We start from the raw sequence: 16,954 nt of genomic DNA, 5'->3' as shown, positions 1-16,954 counted from the left end.
GCCCTGCAGCTGACCGTGCTCCACCGCGCCTTGCTCGGCCTCGACAAGTTCCTGGGGCGGGCCGAGATCCGCCTGGCCGAGCTGCAGGAGGAGGGCGGCCGCCGCAGCACCCGGTAAGTCCCGCTGGGAGTGGCGGAGATCCGTGAGGGGGGCTAAGGGCTTGTCCCTCCCGCTGCCTAGCAGGAGCGGAGTGGAGCTGGAAACTCCGGGTCTGACCCGAGCTCGGGCGGGCTTCCTTGGCGTGGCGAGCTCTCCCCGGCTCGCTAAAGTCACCCACGATGGGATCGCTCCTGGGTTTGAGCCCCGTGTCTGTTCCCAGCGCTGGCCCTCCCCGAGCGGTAGGTTGCTCTTAGGGCAATGACCGGGTTGTTGTCCGTCCTTTCTCCCCATTTGTCTGGCTTGGGCTCAGTTAATTTTTTTTTATTGCACAGCTTTAGTTGGAGAAAGGAGCTGGTGCTCCTCTGAAATTGTCTCTTTCCTATGCTTGGAAATCCCGGCGTAGATCGGAACCGTTGTGTCATGAGCTGGGGCTTGGGTGTTTGACGGGCCCTCCCCTAGCATGTTTTTTGGTGCAGTATGTCAGCACTTTACCATAATAAAGCGAGAGAGATTTGTGTGGGATGGGATCAATGGTAGCAGCCAGGGAGTGCCCTTTGATAACAAGGAGCTAATTTGACAAGTAAGGAAGCTATACATCAGTTGAAGTTTTTGTGTGTTTCTGTGTAGACAAAGCTTCTATTATTCCATGGCAAACTTAATCAGAACTTTGCAGCTAGATCCTTAGGTTCTGTGGCAGCTTAATTTAAAGTTTTAATAAAATGATAAAGACTATACCCAGTACAGCATCAAGGATATTTATTTTTATAAATGTTATGTAGTCTGCATTGTCTTCACATTTTCAGTTTTCAGTATGAGAAACTTGTATTGGACATGTCTTGCAGAAGTTGTCAAGGTGAGGGGAAGCAAGTGGATTGGCAAGTGAATGAAGGAACTAGGAAGGAGTGGAGAGCAGTTTCAGATTGCAGGATAAACACTTGAGCAGGTGTTTCTGAAACAAATAATCTTGACAGTTACGTTGGATGTCATCATGAGGCTTCTAAATTAACATGGCATTGTGATGAATAGGACCAATTTACATATCTTATATATTTTACTGGAGACTTTGGGACAATATCACTCTGCTTGTTCTTTTGTGTGTAATGTTTCTTTCATGAGGGATAGAAAAATTTCTTTAAATTTCAAGCTTGTATTTGAGAGCACAGTTGGTCAGTTCAGGAAATGACAAAGATATAGGATTGTTTGATGAAGGAAAATGATTTTTTAAATGGCATTCTGGGATTTGCTATTTGGTTTCAAGTACTTTTCATCAGATATTCTCAGTTTACAAGCAGGAGGATATTTTTCTGACTCCTAGTCCTGCAGAATCAAGTGGGTTCTTTCTTGTGCATTATTACTGGCAGAGAAGATTCTGCGTGGCATTGGATAGTTGTTTGGACGAGTTACCGCATTTAGTTTACGGTAGTCCACGCAAAAGCGTATTTCCCCATCTGGTTTGGGTACCAGAACCACTGGAGATGCCCATGCACTGGTAGATGAGCAAATTATACCCATCTGTAGCATGTTCTGGATCTTCCGTTCTATAGCAGCTTGTGCGTGAGGAGACACCCGGTAGGGTGGTGTTCTAACTGGGTGAGCATTACCTGTGTCAATGGAGTGGTATGCCTGGTCAGTCCGTCCTGAGTGTGGAGAACAATGGGTGAACTAAGTGCACACCCGCTTGGTACTTGAATGGCCTTTCCCATGATGCTTCATTCTTAATGGGCTGTTTGCGCCCTTTAAGACCATAACCTGGTCTCCTACCTTGAGAACGCTCCTCTGGTATGTTTATCATCAGCCTTGCTCTTCCCTGAGTATCCTTTAGGTTTCTCTAGCAAGGGCTAAGAGTGTCGAGGGTGCTTGTGGCTTCTTACAAAAGTCCAGAATGTGTTCTGGAGAGCGTTAAACCCTACGCCTTGCTGTTTCAACAGCTCGTAAGGGCGCTTAACTCGTGGCTAACAAAAGTTCAATTGGTGAAACGAAGGGGTACGCCTGTAGGCAAAATGAACTGCTGCAACACTAGGTCCCAGTATGTGGAGTGTCATTTCACAGAATTTTAGAAATCTGGCCCCATAAGTCTCCATTAACCTTTGACGGCCATTGGTTTGCATGGGGTAGCGGTTCGGTGAGCAACTCAAATGATTCACCCCTAGTTTCCCACAGCGTTTTTATGGTGTCCTGCAGAAATTAGATCCTGAATCTTAAGGATATTCAGCAGGGCCACCTACCTGGCAAAAATGTCTGTTAGGGCTCTGTGCACACAGCTTTAGCCTGGTGTTGGCCTAGAGTACTGCTTCCGGCCAATTTGGGTACAAAGTCCCACGAAATCAGTTAAGTACGTCCGCTTTCCTCTGGGCATGCTTTGTGGGAAAGGACGCCAGGAATATCACAAATACTCGCTGAAATGGACCTCAATTATGGTGAGGCTGGAGAGGGGCCTTGAACCAGATCTTGGGGCTTCCCATCTTTTGGCACACGCTACAAGACGGACATACTTGGCAAATCCTTACCCATCCCCTCCAGGGAAGGACGTTCCCCATTTGTTTTTGGTTCTGGGATGGATGATTATGGGCTAAGCTTACGAGCTTCCCCGGTATTAGTGTGAGACACAAACCTCTTTTTGCGGCCTGCCATTCTTCCTGCGTGTCCCAGAAAGAATTTCTGTGTACAAAAGTCCTTGTCTATAACAAAGTGGGATCAGTTAGAGAGTTGAGGCGGTGGGGTGCTCCGTGCCGCCACCAAGCTTTCTGAAGGCTGTTATCTGCTTCTGCTCAGTCTGGAACTGTTCCCTTGAGGCTGGAGATACCAGTTCTTTCTCAGACTGTGGACTTGGGCTTGGTCCCTGTGGAAGCGATGTAGGGATGGGGTTGTTTCCGTTGCTGGTGAACCGTCTCCGCTGGTGCACCTGGGGTATTTCAGGCTCTGGCTGAGCCTTTTGGGTATGGTTGTCTGCTGCTCTTGCATTCTGGCTTGCTGGCGCCTCCGGCGTTGAGGTTGACGACGTGTTTGCGATTGCTGGTGCTGGTTGCTGTTCCAGTTCCGGGCCTGGGACTGGAGGTGCTGTGGCTGTTTCAGTCGTTGGCAGGGAATCCGGGTCCTACTCGTCTGCGGTCTGGGTAACACAGATGGGTTCCCTGTGGACGCTAAGGACAGGAATGATCTGGAAGTTGCCTGGTTTGCTGCATGTAACCATTCCCGCTCTCTTGGCTCGCTTCACCTGGTTGCCAAGTCTTCCCCCAGTAGCATGGGGATGGAATAATTGTCATAGACTTCAAAGTCCACATTCCTGACCAGCCTTTGTACTGGACAGGCAGTTCAGCTGTAGGAAGTTACAGCTTGTGACATGAAGGGGTAACTGGTCACTTTGGCCTGGGGTTGATGAGTTTGGGAATCGAAGGATTGGTGGATAGTGGCTGACACTTGTGCCCCCGTGTCTCTCCACGCGGTAACCTTCTTTCCGCCCACTTTCAAATTTTCCCTTCGCTCCAAGGGGATTTGAGAGGTATCTGGGCCTGGGGATCTTTGGTGTGATGTGGTGTAATGACTTGCACCCGGGTGGGGTTCTTTGGGCAGTTGGCCTTTATATGTCCCAGTTCATTACACTTAAAGCATCTTCCAGCTGACGGGTCACTGGGTCGAGGTGAGTTACTGGAGACTGGTGAGGTGGAAGGATAGGGTGTCTGTGGCTTTCCTTGGGTTGTAGGAGGGGTCTTGGGTTGCCCTCGGTTGTAGGGTTTATTGTCGGTGTGCCCCCTGGGGTATTCATTCCCCTTGACAGTAGTTTCTTGCTTTCTGCCACTTCCATCCATTTGGCTCCAATCTCCCCGCCTCGGTGAGATTTTTGGGTTTTCCATCTTGTATGTACCGTGTTATGTCCTCAGGAACACCATCCAAGAACTGCTCCATTTGTATGAGGAGGTGCAGTTCGTCCAGGGATTTAACATTGGTTCCTGATATCCAGGCCTCATAATTCTTTCCAACGTAGTAGGCGTGTCTGGGAAATGACACATCTGGTTTCCACTTTTGGGTTCTGAAACGCCGACGGGCATGATCCGGGGTTATCCCCATTCTGAATCTGGCCTTGGTTTGAAACAGTTTATAATCGTTCATTCTGTCCTTTGGCATTTCAGCCGCCACCTCTGCTAAGGGTCCACTGAGCTGTGACCTCAGCTCTACCATGTACTGGTCTTCAGAGATGCTGTACCCAAGGCAGGCCCTTTCAAAATTTTCTAAGAAGGCCTCAGTGTCATCACCTGCCTTGTAGGTGGGAAATTTCTTGTGCTGTGGAACAATATTGGCGAAGGGTGTTAGGATTGGCTGGAGTTCATTTTGCTTAGCCTGTTCTTCCAGTTCATGCTTTCTCTGTTTTTCCCTCTCTTCACTTTCTTTTTTGTGTTTTTCTTCTTGGAGTTCTAATCTCTCTTTGGGGCTGCATCTTGGCTTCTTGTTCTCTTTTGTGGGCTTGCCTCTTCTTCTTCTTGTTTCCTTCTGGTGGGCTGCCTCTTCTTTTGTAGTTTTCTTTTGTGGGCTGCCAGTTTGATCTTGTAGTTTTCTTTTGGTGGGCTGCCTCTTCTTTGGCTAGTTCTGCTTTAATTCCAGTTCGCCGATCTCTCCTATGTTCATTTCTGCCTCTGCATGGTTTGTTGCCGGGCTCGTTCCTGTTTCAGGCTTTCCTTGGTAGTCATGGTTCCTGCTTTCTTGTGTTGGGGTGCCCTCTGGTGTTTATTGTCTGAACTGCTGGCTCTCTGTGTCTCCTGGGTTTGTGCCTAGCAACAGTAGTACCAAAACTTTTTTTCGAGTTCTCTTCTAGCTATTTTTTTTTTCTTTCTTTGAAATGTAAATTAAACAAAAAAAAAAACCACTTTATTTGCATGTGTGTTTGCTGGGGGGTACTTGACTCACAATCGGAGTTCTATTGTTTAACAAAAGACCCTTTGTCACCTTTAATGGTTCCTTGCTTAATATGCAAGCCAACTGAGCATACTGAGAGAAACAGAAAAAAAAAATTTCTCTCTGGCTCCTTTTAAAACCAAACCCTTTCTCTCTGCTTAAAAGCCCTAGCAGAGAAAAAGAAAAATAATATCCTACTGGCTTCTGGATTCTTATCTTATCCCACCGCTGCCACCATCATCATAAGTCCATAAGTCCCCAATTCTGAACCTTAGTTCCAAAATGTGGGTGCCTGCATGAAACCTCCAAGCTTAATTACCAGCTTAGATCTGATAGCGCTGCCACCAGACAGGATTTCCAGTGCCTGCCTCACTCTGGTCTCCCCAAAACCTTCCCTGGGGGACCCCAAGACTCAGATGCCCTGAGTCTTACAACAAAGGGAAATAACCCCCTCCCCTTGTCTCCTCTTTATTTCCTCCCAGGCTTCCCCTCCCTGGATGGCCCTGGAAGATCACCCTATTTCAATTCCTTGAAATGCAAAACAGAGAGATCCAGTTTCTTTCACCCTCAGTCAGAGTCCCTGCAAAGGTAAGCTTTGCAACTCTGACACTTTTTCCCCCTCCCAGTCTTTCCCTGAGAGAGACCGTAATACCCTGGCACAGAGATTCCTATCCCCTGAGCCTCAACTAGAAAAGAAAATCTGAGCTTTGAAAAATCTTGTTTCCTGATTGGTCCTCTGGTCAGGTGTTTGGTTCCCTTTGTTAACCCTTTACAGGTAAAAGAAACATTAACCCTTAGCTATCTGTTTATGACACATTAAACACCTTACTACAAAAAAAAATATACTTTAGTGTGTTTGCAGTTCATTTCCTTTCCTTGCAAGCGGACATAGGGTCTCTGTGTCCATTTTTGTTTGCGTGCCCAACTCAGTTTGGACCCTATGGGCTGGTCTATACCAGTGGGGGAAATCGATCTAAGATATGCAACTTCAGCTACACATGTAGCTGAAGTCGAACTATCTTAGATCAAGTTACCTACCATCCTCACGGCGCGGGATCGACGTCTGCGGCTCCCCCTGTCCACTCCGCTACCGCTGTTCGCGTTGGTGGAGTCCCGGAGTCGACAGGAGCTCGTTCAGGGATCGATATATTGTGTCTAGATGAGAAGCGATATATCGATCCCCGAGAAATCGATTGCTACCTGCCGATACGGCTGGTAGTGAAGACGTACCCTATGGGTTGGATCATACCCTTTTACAAAAATATCTGCAGGAGGGGAAATGGAAGGATGAACACTGGAGTTCACAACAGGAGTGAAGGTTTAAGTTTTTTAATGTTAGTGAATTTTAGTTGTGTGCTTATTAAATTATATTATTTGAAAGGTGGAGTTATGTTCTGATTTTAGTGTCTTTGGTTTTATACACTCTAGATGTTTTGTCATATTAGATAATGTTTTCACCTCTCTAGCCAGAAGGGGTGAAAACATCATTGCTTCAAAGAGATTATTGGCTTCTGATTTTACAGGCTGTATTAAGAACTATAGACTAACTTATTGGAAGTGTTTTTAGTAGGGTCAAGCATATTAAAGGAGAGTTAAAAGGCATGTTTATTACCATAGTTGTTGTTCTAAAATGAAAACTTATTTACATATGAATAATATTTGCACCACATCAGAAAATTCTAGTCAAATGAGTTTGAGATCTTCACTTGCTGCTACTGGGATGGAAATATCATTAGTAATAAGCTGACTTCAAGATTAATGTCATCATTCTCTTCTGTTGTTTTCCACTGGTATGAAATATATAAAATTTCAGATGAAAAATATGAACTTGCATTTAAACTTCTAGATCAGGAAAGTACAACTTTATGACAAATACAATCAATGGGCATCTATTTTAGCAGGCTGTGGCTTATTTTTTAACTATACCAGCTATACCTGTTCTTGTTGATTTCAGTATGAAGGGATATACTTTGCATGAGGCAAAAACTAGTAATTTTAAATATATATTGTTTTGTTTGGATTCATAAAAATGTATACAGAAGTTTTGAAAACCCCAACAATACTTAGACTTATAATAACTGTAACTATCAATCAGCATTAAAAACTAATGTACAAATTCATTGAATAAGTCATTCACGATCAGTTTAATTAAATGTAGTTTTCCTAGGGGGTTAACTTGTTATATCATAGCCTCCTAGGAAAACGACTTGGTTTGATTGTCTTGAAGTATGATGCCTGGACTAATGCCCATCAGTGTATGGTAATTCAAATAAAGGGATTTTTTAAAGGATTGTATCTACATTCCTTTGAGGAGGAAATCATTGACAAGGTCATCTAAGTAGATAATCTTTAAGACTTTTTTTTCTAAATTAAACCTCTAGTTGAGTCTTGATATCAGTCTTTTCTAAAGCTCCTGTGAAGGTATTTCAGTATAGACAAACTTAAGTTCTCTGGTGCTCTTGTACATATGCTTGAGTTGAAATAACATGTTCACAGAAGCTGTGTTGGTTACCTCTAAGAAGGTCTGACTACTTGTGTTACTTACCAAAAAAGAGAATCCTTTTTCTTTGAAAAGATGAAACTGCCTTATTGACTCAGTGTTGGAGTCAGTCTTATGCTAGTTATATCTGGAGGACAGTAGGATTGGGTTTTACAGGTTAGTCAGTATCCATTTTTTAACCTTTTTCTGTTGTGGAGGCAATAATGGCTTGGAGTAGGATATGGTTTAGAGGGAAGTTTTCAATGTTTATTTCAGTTTTGAGATACCCTTGGTTTTTGTGTATAAATCTTTAAAAAGAAACAGTAACAGTTCACACTGAGAACAGTGAAGTCACCCAAGAACATTTACCATGTATGTAAAGGCCTCTTATTTAGGTGAAGAATGAAAGTACTGTACAATGCAAGTCATAAACACTCTTGTTCTTAATAAATAAATACCCTTAAAGGACATAATCTCCTGGAATAATAGCTAATTGAGTAAAATGGTGTTTTCCGTTAACTGTGGAGTGGAAATTGTATGAAGTTAAAGATTTTTCCTCCTAGCTTTGAACAGCTAGATCAACATTGCATTCTCGTATTTGCTGTTTTAATCTAAATGCTTTTGGCTGCTCTGAAATTAGTAAGATTATGGTTTCTACTGTGAGACTATTCTTAATAGAATAACAGTGTGTGGCTAGCATACACTCTAACATATTATGGACTAATGACTAATGAGCTGTTTTAACTACCTAGCAGATCTACCTTGGTGAATCTCATGAGGGCCAGTTTGGCCTTTACTTTCACAGAAGTAAGAGGTTTGGCAGCACTGGCTTCTTGTAAATTGAGTATGCCCATGTAAAGGCTCCTCCTAATGGACTGACAACCATGAATGCTGGGTTTGGTGTGGACTTATTTTTCTTCCAGGGACTATTTTAAAAAAAATAGTTCTGGGCTGATATCAGGCATACAGGAGCATTAGCACCAACCTAGCCCATAAGCAAACAGTGGTTCTTGACAAAGCTGTGTAGCACTCTGTTGTGTGAAGGAGTTCTCAAACACAAATGTCTAATGAAAAATGTTGCTGTTTTTTAAAATGCATTGGGGAAAAGATGGCATATGGCAGATGTTTATAGCCTATCATAGGAAACATGTCAAGTTTTAAATATTTATTATTTTGGACTTTAAAAGCTCTTCAGCCATCAAGGTTCAGGATGCAGGAAACTTACTCCATTAGATAGTGGTGTAGTATTCTTCCAGGTTTCCTTTTATCCAAAGATCTGAACAAAATTAAGGAAAAACCTGGTAATGTCTCTTGGAAGACGTAGTTCTGTCAATAACTGTTTTCATATCTTGTTTCTTATGTTGAAACTTCCTTGTCAGTGGGCTGTTGGCTACTGGATTTATTTTAAATTTTGTTGAAGAGGATATAATAAAATAACCCACCATTTTCATTTGAAGTTTTTCTTCTAACCTCCCACTTAGGCTAGGTCTACGCTATGGACCTTACAGCAGCACTACTGTACTGCTGCCGTCGTGCTGTAAGGCCTCTGTGCAGCTCCTCTATGCTGGCAGGAGAGAGAGAGAACTCTCCGGTTGGCATAATTAAATCACCCCTAATAAGCAGCAGTAGCTATGTCAGCAGGCGAGCGTTTTCTCACTGACATAACGCTGTCCACAACGATGCTTTCGTTGGGGTGGGTTTGTTTTTTTTTAAACACCCCTGACCAACAAAAGTGCTATTGTAGACGTAGCCTTAGTTACAGTATGCAGAATATATACAATCTTGGCCCTGACTGCTGACATGCACATTGTTCGTTAATTAGTCTGTGGGGAAGGTGCCTACAGTTTGTTGCACAAATATTGCAAAGATTGTGTTGCTGAAAGTAAATAGCATTACTTGCACAGCAACTTTTCTTAGAAATTATGGCTGTACTTAATAGAAGTTGCATTCCTTGAATATTTAGAGCTTTTTTTTTTAAAACATTCAACTGGGACCATTTTATTAAACGGGCTATGGAAAATAAACAGAATAAGCTCACTGATGTATATTTGGAGCCAGAAAATACGTAAGAACATTCCTTGAATTAAACACACTTTTGAGTCACAAAAAATGGCCAGGGGCTTTTTACATTTAAATGCAAAATATATTCATTTTTATACTTTTGTCTAAGGCTTGGTGAGTGGAACTTATTCAACTTGTGTTCTTTGATACTCCAGTGAGAACGGTCAGCATTTCCAGTATAGGTTTCATTTTAGGGATTTTGTAACTTGGCTGTTAGTCATTGTAGGCTGACAGTTGGAAGAAAATTGCTTTAATAAAACTTGCACTCAAGTTTTCTCACCCGTTTCTCTTGAATGCATTTCTTCAAGAGACCATTTTATGTTTGTCTGGAAGTGGAAACTCATTTTAGGGTCAGCTGTCTGAAATAGTTTTGAAACAAACTGCCTGGACCCACTATTTCTCTTCACCCTCAATATGTGGCAGTGCAAAAAAGGGCAGCAAGGCATTTTCATGTTTCATGCTTTTCATTCAGCTTGTGATGGAATACTTCTATTAGTTTGCTTTAATTTAGTAGTTAAGATGTGAGGGAAAATCCCAGTTCCTTTCAAAACAGCCTTTCCTGTCAGTTCTGCAGGGTCAGCAGATCTCTACAGCTCCTAGTGATTGGTGAGAAACTATGCATGGTGCATGATGCCAGTAAATGCCTACTTTTTGTGCCAACAAGATTGAAATGTCATCAAGTAGTACACCTTGCCTGGTAATTGAACAAGTTTTAATAGTCTAACACAGGCCTGCACAACTCGTAAAGCGGCAAGGGCCACATTATTCCAAAGAAAACAGCTGAGGGCCGAAACCCTGCAGCCCCACGAAAACACCCCGCCCCAGCGCCGCCCCACCAAAACAGCTGTGGGCCAAAAAGGAAAGTTAGGGGTGGGGAGGTGATACTTGATTTTTAAATCAGTCAGGGGCTCCGAGCTGAAGAGGTGGCTGGGAGCTGTCGGGAGCAAATTAAAGGGCCCGGGGCTCCGGCAGCTGGGGGAAACCGGAGCTTTGTGGGGCTGGGGCAGGGATTTAAAGGGCTCAGAGCTCCTGCTGCTGAGGGGAGCCCAAGCCCTTTAAATCCCAGCCACAGCCCAACCGCTGGAGCCGGGGCTGGGATTCAAAGGGCTCTGGGCTGTCTGCAGCCGCTGGGGAGCCCTGAGCCCTTTAAATCTGAGCCGCGGCCGGGAATCTCTGCGGGCAGCCCACAGCCTTTTGATTTCCGGCCGCGGCTGGGATTTAAGGGGCTCTGGGCTCCCCGCCGCTGCTGGCAGCCCAGAGTCCTTTGATTCCCCGTTGCGGGCCGCACAGTGAGCCTCCGCAGGCTGCATGTTGTGCAGGCCTGGTCTAACATAAAGAGCCTGCAGTGTTTAAAACTGTAATTTCAGAAACAGATAAAGTGTTCAAAATATAAGTGTAGAAGTCCTGTCTATAAAGAATCTTGCTTTTGGTACCTTGATTCTGAATCAGTATTGTATTAACAGACTAAAGTAAATAGAAACATCCAACAGTGATAAGGTGCTTGATTCCAAAGAGGAAATTATAGGCGTTTTCCCTCTGTGGTTCAGGAGTTTCTATATTTGAAAAGTATTGAAATAGTAAATGAACAGAGAATTGGAAAGAAAGGTATGGGGTGTTTGGAGAATGCCTTGACTGAACTGTTTCAGGTATTGGTGTGTAACTGCATCTGTACAGTTCTGTTGCACTGATGCCTTTTCTGTCATACCTGCTTCTACTTTTAACCCCTGGAAGTTTCAGAAAGCAGAAACAAAGTATAAAGTTTGGGAAACCAAAGTGAAATGTTACTTTACCCTTCCTCCTTTAATTAATTTTTAGTTAATGACTCTCATTACCGCTTTAATAGTTTCTCCTTAAGAAACTATTGGCCCTGTGGAACCCTTTTACCCTTAGGCCTGGTCTACCCTGGGACGGGGATGATCTAAGTTACGCAATTTCAGCTACGTGAATAATGTAGCTGAAGTTGACACACTTATATCTACTTATTGCGGTGTCTTCACTGTGGTAGATCAACTGCTGATGCTCTCCCGTCAACTCTGCCTGTGCTTCCCACTCTGGTGGAGTACCGGAGTCAACGGGAGAGCGCTTAGCAGTTGATTTACTGCATCTTCACTAGATGCAAATCGACCCCCGCTGGATCCAGAGGTAAGTTTAGACATGCCCTTAGTTTTGTTTTGTTTTTCCCCATAGGACCTTACCTACCAGTTCTGAGTTAGTTAAAGTCCTCTCTTTTGAAGTCCATGGGCCTTTCCTTAGAATCATGAAATCTATCATTTCTTGGTCACTTTCACCCAAATTGCCTTCTACCTGCACATTCACAACTTGTTGGTCACAGTCAAGTCTAGAAAAGCTGCCCCTCATTTAGTTTCTTCACTTTCTGAAACAACAGATTGTTTCCAATATATTCCAAGAACTTACTGGACATTTTGTGTTGTCATAATAGTCTTCCAATAGATGTCTGGGTAGCTAACGTCCCCCATTACTACCAGCTCTTGTGTTTTGGATATTTGTTCTAGATCTTCCTGATTTGGTGGTCTGCAGTAGTGTCCTACCATGAGGTCATCCCTATTTTCCCCTCGTTTTTGTCTTTACCAGAAACTTTGTACCCAGAAACTTTCATCTGGTCTGCCCAGGGTGGATTTGATTTAAATCAAATTCGTTTAAATCACTAGTCAGGAAGACTTAATTTAATCATGGATTTCTACATGAAAGTGCATTCTTCTTCTTCTTCTTCTTCGAGTGATTGCTCATATCCATTCCAGTTAGGTGTGCGCGCGCCACGTGCACGTTTGTCGGAAGATTTTTACCCTAGGAACACTCAGTGGGTCGGCTGGGCGCCCCCTGGAGTGGCGCCGCCATGGCGCCGGATATATACCCCTGCCGACCCAACCGCCCCTCAGTTCCTTCTTACCGCCTTTGTCGGTCGTTGGAACAGTGGAGCGTGGCTTAGCTGATCTCCATCTCCCTAGCTTCTTGTAGTTCTTTGATTGTTATTGTGTATATAGTTCAATTTTCTATATTTCTACTTAGTTTTATTAGTTCTTTAACATAGTTATTGTATATAGTTAAGAGGGGTTGGAGATTAGCCCTTTCCCCTCACCCGGTGGCAGGGCCCATGCCCGGTTCACCGGGTTTCAAACCGTGCTCAGCTTGTTGCAAGCCGATGCCGACAGGAGATCCTCACGACTCCTGCCTTAAGTGCCTAGGGGAATCCCACCTCGCAGACAAGTGCCGCATCTACAAGGCCTTCAAGCTGCGGACGAAAAAGGAGCGAGACTTTCGTCTCAAACAGCTCCTGACTGAGGCAGCCCTTACTCCTCCGCCCTCGGCACCAAGCGCCAGACAGTCCGCACCGGGGAGAAGGGCATCTTCAGCACTGGAGCGCACTGGCACTGCGAAGGCCCCTCGGCACCAACTGTCGCCGGCCCAGAAGCCTGCCCGGCACCGCTCTCTCTCCCTGTGGGTCAAGAGGCACAAGACTCCTGCTACTTCCATGCGACGTCGCAGTCAGAGCACCCGCCTAAGTCGGACCACCCAGCACCGACAACTGCCGCGGCACTGACAACTTCGGCGCGTTGATTCCGGCCTCACAAAAGCCGTCGAGTCCAGTGCCTGACAGCTCCCTGGCACGCACCGTGGTTGAGCTTATTGTTCCCTCCACGCCGGAGACATTCTCTACGGCAAGGGAGCTGATTGCCCTGACAGAGCCTGTGCTGCCTCAACCCCCGGCACCGCCGGTGCAGGTTATCCAATCAGTACGCAAGCCTGCCCTCCTGAGACCATCCTCGCTCGGCACTGCTGAAAGGCACCTGTCACGATCGAGGTCCCGCTGGCGTTCTCGGTCCCGTCACCGATCCCGGTCGCGATGCCGCTTGCAGTCCCGGTACCGCTCTCCATCTCGGTACCGGTCATAACTCGCGGCACCACTCGAGATCGCGCTCACTGACCCAATACTCTTTGTACTGATCCAGTTTCCAGCACTGTTCACGGCACCGCACCTCTCGCAGCCGCTCTCGACGTAGAGCTTCGAGGTCCCGGTTGACCTCCCGGCACCGTTCCGGTCGCAGGTCCCGGTCTCATTCCTGGTACCAGTACGGCGCCCGGTACCGTTCTCCGGTGCCACGTGGAGACGGATCAACCAGACGCAGAGACCCTTCCCAAGTGGTTTCAGCTCCTCCGTGGCCGTCTCGCCATACATCAGTATCATCACACGCGGACAGTGCCTCCTGTGCACATGACCATGATTCAGATACACACAGCCAAGTCTTCCAAGAGACCCACAGCCCAGACCAGGGACCTCATCGTGGTCCTTCTGGACACCTTGGGCATATCACCAAGCCCAAGGTGGACCCGCAGTGACATCACGCTCCGTTCCATCGGAACACCGGGTGCCATAGGCCACTGTCAGCCGCCCCCCTTCTGCGGGTACGGAGGAAGCTTCCATCCACGCACCGGACCCTCAGGTCCCACCAGTCCCTGAGATCCCCCATGATCAGGAGACCATACAGGACCCACTCGTCCCAGACCTTTCGTCTTCCTCTTCCCCGGATGAAGCGGCAGCGGGGACATCCTCATCGGGCCCGCCTCCAATTGACCTCGGGGCACACCAGGACCTCCTGAGGCGCGTCGCCCTGAATATAAACCTGCAGGTGGAGGAGGTTCCGGAGATTGAGGACCCCATGGTAGATATATTGTCAGTGGAAGCACCAGCTCGAGTGGCCTTACCGTTCATTCGATCGATTCAAGCTAAGGCAGATACCATCTGGCAATCCCCGGCATCTATTCCGCCCACTGCCAGAGGAGTGGAACGGAAGTACGTGGTGCCCTTTAAAGGCTACAAGTACTTATATGTGCACTCTGCTCACTGGTTGTACAATCCGTAAATGAACGGGAGCGCCATGGCCAGCAAGCCCCTGCCCCCAAATCTAAGGAGGCTAGGCATATGGATTTGTTGGGCCGTAAAATCTACTCTGCGGGGGGCCTCCAACTCAGGGTGGAGAACCAGCAAGCCCTACTTAGCAGGTATAATTACAACACTTGGGAGGCGGTAGGGAAATTCACATAGCTGGTCCCGCAAGACTCCCGCCAAGAATTTAAGGCACTATTGGAGGAAGGAAAGAAGGTGACGAGAACTTCTCTCCAGGCCTCACTGGACGCTGCCAATTCGGCAGCCAGAATTGTGGCCTCTGGAATTGCCATGAGGCGTATATCATGGCTCCAGGTGTCAGGCCTGCCACTTGAACTTCAGCACGCTATCCAAGACTTGCCATTCAATGGCCAGGGTCTATTCTCTGAGAAGACGGACCCTAGGCTACAGAGTCTGAAAGATAATAGGGTAGTTATGCGTTCGCTCGGGATGCATACACCACAGACTCAACGAAGATCCTTCCACACCCAACCTCAACGCCCTTACCCCCCGCCTAGACCAAGACAGGACTTTGGCAGGAGGCGAGGTCGAGGCAACCGCAGACGACAGTCTGGACGTCAAGGGGGTCACAGTAACGGTCCCTCCGAGCCAACGACGGGATCCAAACCGAACTTTTGAAGGTGCGCCCGAGGGCGGTGTACCAGTTGTCTCCCTGGATCCTTTTCAATTTTACAACCGCCTTTCCTCCCTGCGTGGACCCAATTAACCTCGGATAGTTGGGTCTTACGCATGGTAGAATTCAGATACCATTTCCAGTTTATTTCACTCCCTCCCTCCCAACCCCTCTCCTTGTCCCTCTTCAGGGACCCCTCTCACGAGCAATTCCTCTTGCAAGAGATATGGATGCTCCTTGCCATGGGAACTATAGAGGAGGTACCGAGGGACTTAAGGGGCAAGGGGTTTTATTACCGGTATTTCCTAATCCCCAGGGCGAAAGGAGGCCTCAGGCTTATCCTATACCTGCGAGGACTGAACAAGTTCATAAAAAAGTTGAAGTTCCGCATGGTATCCCTGGGGCAATCATCCCATCCTTGGATTCCGGAGACTGGTATGTCACCCTCGACATGAAGGACGCATATTTCCACATTGCCATTTACCCTCTGCGCAGACGGTACCTCTGGTTTGTGGTCAACCACCAGCATTTTCAGTTTACGGTCCTTCCGTTTGGCCTCTCTGCAGCCCCTCGGGTATTCACGAAGTGCATGGCTGTAATCGCTGCCTCCCTCCGTTGTCGTCGAATACATGTCTTGCCGTACCTCGATGATTGGCTCATTCGGGGGACCTCCAAGCCCAAGTCACCAGTCGTGTGCGTCGTCAAGGATCTCTTCATGCAACTAGGCCTGATGATCAACCTGGAAAAATCTGCTCTAGTGCCCACACAAAGAATAGAGTTCACTGGGGCCATCCTGGACTCCAATCTCGCAAGGGCCAGTTTACCACAACCCTGATTTCAGGCAATAGTATCAATTATACAAAACCTTCAAAACTTCCCAACAGCTTCAGCTAGCACTTGTCTCGGCCCCCTCAGTCACATGGCTGCCTGCATGTTCGTGACCAAGCACACCAGACTACGTCTGCGTCCCCTTCAAACTTGGCTCGCCTCGGTTTACCGCCCAGGCAGGGATGCCATAGACATGGTAGTCACCATTCCCCCGCGCATCCTAGGCTCCCTCAACTGGTGGCTCATGCCCTCCCTGGTGTGTGCAGGACTGCCGTTCCATCCGCCACAGCCCTCCATGTCCCTGACGATGGACGCGTCATCTCTCGGCTGGGGTGCTCACCTCGGACATCTTCGCACTCAAGGCCTTTGGTCGTCTCAGGAGCTGGCGTTACACATAAATGTCTGAGAGCTAAGAGCAGTCCACCTGGCGTGCCAGGCATTCCAGCAACATCTACAGGGCTGTTGTGTCTCAGTGTTTACAGACAACACAACGGCCATATACTACATAAACAAGCCGGGAGGGACATGATCCTCCCCCCTTTGTCGGGAGGCGATCCAACTATAGGACTTTTCCATAGCCCACTCGATAGACCTGGTAGCGTCCTTTCTCCCAGGAGTTCAGAACACTCTGGCAGATCAACTCAGCAGATCCTTCCTGTCTCACAAGTGGTCGATTCGCCCGGACATTATACATTCTGTCTTCCGGAAGTGGGGATTTCCCCACATAGACCTCTTCGTTTCTCACGTGAACAGGAAATGCCAGAGGTTCTGCTCCTTTCAAGGTCTCTCCCGGGGTTCGATCTCGGACGCCTTCCTGATTCCGTGGAAGAGCCAACTTTTTACGCCTTTCCACCATTCCCGTTGGTTCACAAGGTCCTATTAAAGCTCCGCAGGGATAGAGCTTGCCTGATCATGATTGCCCCTGCGTGGCGCAGGCAACACTGGTACACCATGTTGCTTGACCTGTCGATAGCCAACCCAATCACCCTGCCTCGTCATCCAGACCTCATAACTCAGGACCACGGCAGACTTCACCACCCAGACCTGCAGTCCCTTCACCTCA

General features: G+C 46.9%; 1 protein-coding gene across 2 annotated transcripts in view; it reads left to right on the top strand.

Moving 5' to 3' along the window:
- RAB11FIP1 (RAB11 family interacting protein 1) overlaps window positions 1-16,954 on the top strand; it is a 32,386-nt gene continuing 15,432 nt past the window's right edge. For both annotated transcript variants that reach the window (XM_075062777.1, XM_032773996.2), the window contains exon 1: window positions 1-113. The gene's annotated coding sequence lies outside the window, so the exon portion shown is untranslated. The remainder of the gene's footprint in view (window positions 114-16,954) is intronic.

Source organism: Chelonoidis abingdonii, chromosome 2 (genome assembly GCF_003597395.2).
Source record: "Chelonoidis abingdonii isolate Lonesome George chromosome 2, CheloAbing_2.0, whole genome shotgun sequence".
Lineage (NCBI taxonomy): Eukaryota > Metazoa > Chordata > Testudines > Testudinidae > Chelonoidis > Chelonoidis abingdonii.
The sequence above is the reverse complement of the archived record's forward strand: the minus strand, read 5'-3'. Positions and strand labels throughout refer to the sequence as shown.